The 4299-nt window shown below is 37.1% G+C and overlaps 1 protein-coding gene across 4 annotated transcripts in view; it reads right to left on the bottom strand.

Annotated features, from left to right (window-relative positions):
* Rnf38 (ring finger protein 38) overlaps positions 1–4299 on the bottom strand; it is a 92678-nt gene that overhangs the window by 47491 nt on the left and 40888 nt on the right. For 2 of the 4 annotated variants that reach the window (XM_013026641.1, XM_013026638.1), the window contains exon 2: positions 2374–2523. The exons of the other annotated variants lie outside the window; for them this stretch is intronic. The gene's annotated coding sequence lies outside the window, so the exon portion shown is untranslated. The remainder of the gene's footprint in view (positions 1–2373; positions 2524–4299) is intronic. 4 annotated transcript variants of the gene reach the window in all.

Consider the following 4299-nt stretch of genomic DNA (forward strand, 5'->3'; position numbering starts at 1 on the left):
CAATGGAGGGGCTAACAATGTTCAAGAGGAAGTGTACTCATTACCTCACTCATGTAACTGTAACCCTCTGTATAGTATCTTTACAATAAAAAAAAAAAAAAAAAAAAAAAGGAAGTTAAAAAAAAAAAAAAAAGGTCTACTTTTTTAACGCAGAGCAGTGGTAGGGGAGTAACTGATTAAAGAAAATCCCTGGTACAGTAAAAGTACAGTAAAAGCCTTGTTCTAAAGTTAGTGAAAACATTTGTTAAATTAATACTAAGAAAAACACACTTAATGGTAATACCTTTTTTTGGCAGGGGGAGGGGTGCTGGTCCTGGGGCTTGAACTTCAAGGTCTGGGCACTGTCACTGAGCTTTTGTGCTCTTGGGTAGGCCATTTGAGCCATTTTTCCACTTCTGGGTTTTCTTGGTGGTTAACTGGAGATTAGAGTCTCACAGACTTTCCTGCCTGGGCTAGCTTCAACAGTGATCCTCAAATCTCAGCCTCTTGAGTAGCTAGGATTAGAGGCAAGAACCATCAGTGCCTAGCAACAGTAATTCTTTTTACTTTTTGTTAAAACCCAGAACTAGAGGGTATAACTCAGAAGTAAAACACATCCTTAATGCATTTAAGAGCATGGATTCATCACCAGAATCAAAACCCCAGAAGAAACAGCATTTGGTAGCTACTTTCTAAATTTGAAAGTTAATGCTGAGTTAATGCTTAAAAGTCTCAAAGGGAATGAGAAAACATAGAAAATGTAAAATTAAGTATTTACTGGTAAGAATGGTAAGAATTAAGCCCTTTTGTCAGCTATTACTTATCTATGTGCTATTGCATGCAGACTGAAGCTATAATCAAAATGGTCAATATGCCATACAATTCAATATAGATAGCGATGCCTCTTAACACAGTGTATGCGTTAAGAATTTACAACATGTGTGCTGCAGAAATACTTGTTGGTTTCTAGAGAATATGTACAGTAGACAAGATACAGATAAAGGTCTGATCTGAATCTCTGTTCCATCAATAACTGGATATCACTGGGCTTCTTGGTGAGCTTTTCAAAACCTATCTCCTTATCTAGAACTAGTGCTTGTTTGTTGTTGTGGCTGTTATATGCCTCAAGTGGTCAGAATGGTTACTTCTTACAAGAGTGAGGCCTTATATTAAAACCCAGCACCACCAAACTAAACCAAACCAAACCAAAAAACCCACTTAATACATGCAAAGAACCAGCATAATACTAACAAAACACAAGATTAAAGAGCCCTGGATGACCTAATCAAGTACCCCAGAAATTTCACATGTCCAACAATGTGCCAGATCCTTTCCCTTTTAAGTCAGGTTTGTCACTACTACACAAACAGAAAATGAGCTACCTCTATCCAAAAGATCTAGTCTTGTTTATGAACTATCTTAACACCTTAGGTTAATTTATATACAAACACATGCCTTAGCCCACAAGCTTACCATCCAAGAGCAATTCTATAAATTTGGTTTATTCTGTGTTAATAGTAACAGTGACGTCATTACTAAAACATTCTTCTCTTAAGACTATGAATTAGAAAATTAGTAGTGATGATTTATGTGAACACAACTGAGAATTCTTGTTAATAACCTAATGAGTTTTATTTTAATCTATTTTCAGCTTGCTTTTGTCTTAAAATAAATCAGGTTACATTTTGTCTATGGATCTCAAAATAGGCAAAGGCAAATAGAACCACATTTTCTCTCAGAAAAATATTACTGTGAAACTTAGGCACTAAAAGCAAGTAAGTAGCAATGGCTGTAAAAAATGCCTATGCACTTTCATTTTTCCTTTCTTAAAAACTTCACATATTTGGCCAATGCTGTTGGCTCACACCTGTAATCCTACTCAGGAGGCTGAGATCTGAAAATCTAGGTTCAAAGCCAAGCAGGGAAGGAAAGTCTGTGAGACTCTTATCTCCAATATCACTCAGAAAACTGGAAGTAGCACTGTGGCTCAAATGGTAGAGTGCTAGCCTTGAGCTGAAGAGCTGAGGAACAGCGCCTAGGCCCAGAGTTCAAGCCCCACAACGGACAAAACAAAAACAAACCTTCACATATTTGGTATCATCTATTTTTCTATAGAAATTCTTTTACTAAGACAAGTAATAAAGACGAAATGTTAAAAAAACAAGAATATTAAGTCAAATTAAGATAATTAACAGTAGTTCAAGAGGAAGACAAATGTTCTTCAGAAAAGCTGACTGAAAGTTACACAGAAGAAGTCCTGTAAGAAGAATACTTATTTTCATTACAAAATAAGAAGATGGTATTAAGAATTCTTTTTTAAGCCTCCCTAGAAGCAATCTAGAATGCATCTGTTACTTTCAGCCCTACGTAGGGAAAGGGTAAATATATAAGAACCTGGAAGAAAGCTTTGAAGTGAGCATCCTCTTGAACTGTAGTGTTCTGATCACTTGGGAGAAGAGGAAACAGGCTCTGAAGTCTCACCCTTTCACAAATCACCTTGTTAGGATGGCCAGGCAGAGGTGCTGAATTGGCCCCGGGAGATATCTGGGAAAAAGAGGGAGAAGAAAAGGATAGTTCATGGCTAGCCACACCAATATGAAGAATTATGCCTAATGAAGGACAGTTTAGATTTTTCTAGCACTTGATGAGTTAGCAGAGACTGGAAAGAAAAATTAACTATAAACATAAAACAGATGAGTGTCCAAAGTTGCCTCTAACACTAGATCACTTGCAAAAAGGTTTAAGGCAAAACAGCACAGCTCCAAACAAGTCCTCCCCTCCCCCACAAGTATCTATTGCTATCCTTTTAGTCAGTATTAATTCTAAAATCCTAAAGGTCAGACTGCAAGTTTAAAAAAAATTGTGGAATTAAAGTCGGGTGTCAGTGGCTCATGCTTATAATCCTAGCTACTCTGAAGGCCCAGATCTGAGGATCACAGTTTGATACCATCCAGGACAGGAAAGTCTATGAGACTATTATTTCCAATTAACCAACAAAAAACCAAAAGTAGCTGTGCCTCAAGTGGTAGAGTGCTAGCCTTGAGCAAAAATGCTCAAGGACAGCACCCAGGCCCTGAGTTCAAGCCCCAGCACCAGCACAAAAACAAAACAAAAAAGAACCCTGAAGTAAAATCATATACCTTAAGTACATATTGAGTGTTTCTCTAGACTAAGAATATTTGTTTTCTTATTGCACATTTAGTTAACCTTTCAAATGATCATGCATTAGAATACAGACTTCATAGCATTTGTGGTAAAACTTCTATCCCTATGGTATCTATGACTGTACACCATGACATTCAGCCACCTCATGTTTAACTGGACCATGTTCACACTATTCTATAAACCTAGCAATTTTAGCACTCCATAGGGCAAGAAAGGAGTTCCAAGCAAACCTGAGCTACAGAGACCCTATCTCAAAGAAACAAAAAACACCACCATCAACAGCAGCAAAACCCAAGCCAGCAACCTTCCTAAGGATTAAGGAACAAGATAAACCCAAAGTAAAAGACAGCTTTCAAATGCTTGACTATGAGTCCCCTTTAACTCATTATGTAGCGTTCTAAAAATTCTGACTATCACATGACTATAACAGTGGAATTCTCTTCTCCTTAGGTTAAGGCTATGGACTTGTCTCTAAACTAAAAATTATGGGCTCTAAAGCTGTTGCTTTAAGAATTTCATTCTAAGTGTCCTTAGGTGACAGGCACTAACAAAAAAGGCATGGTTTCCTACTTTTAACAAAGGGAATTCATTGTATAAATGTAAATACTCTGATGATAGCAAGCACTAAGTGGTATGTTCATGTAATATCAAGAGACAACAGTATAGTGAGGAAATGGTAAAATGAAAAAGAAACCAAAAGGAGAGATACCATGAAGCCAAATGCTAATTAGCATATTTGCTGTAATAACCTTCTTTTAGTTCTTTTATAATTTTATTGCTGGTTTGCTATTAACTTGGGAAATAGCCAGGTCTATTGGTAAGAGTAAAAATATTTCCAGTAAAATCAAAACACATAAGGACAGGAACTTTAGTTATTTGTTAATTTGTTACATAAAATGTTCTGGACATAAGCTAAGGCTTATCTCTCCACCACAAAAATAAATATCCCAGTATCCATTATCACTATGAGGAAGTATGCATTACTGAATCAAGAAATATCTATTGACTGCTTCCCAGAAGCCAAGAGTTTTATCTAAGGGAAAGAAAATACAAAGAAGCCGGGCGCTGGTGGCTCACGCCTGTAATCCTAGCTACTCAGGAGGCTGAGATCTGAGGATCACGGTTCAAAGCCAGCCCGGGCAGGAGAGACCGTGA

Source organism: Dipodomys ordii, unplaced genomic scaffold (genome assembly GCF_000151885.1).
Source record: "Dipodomys ordii isolate 6190 unplaced genomic scaffold, Dord_2.0 Scaffold95, whole genome shotgun sequence".
NCBI lineage: Eukaryota > Metazoa > Chordata > Mammalia > Rodentia > Heteromyidae > Dipodomys > Dipodomys ordii.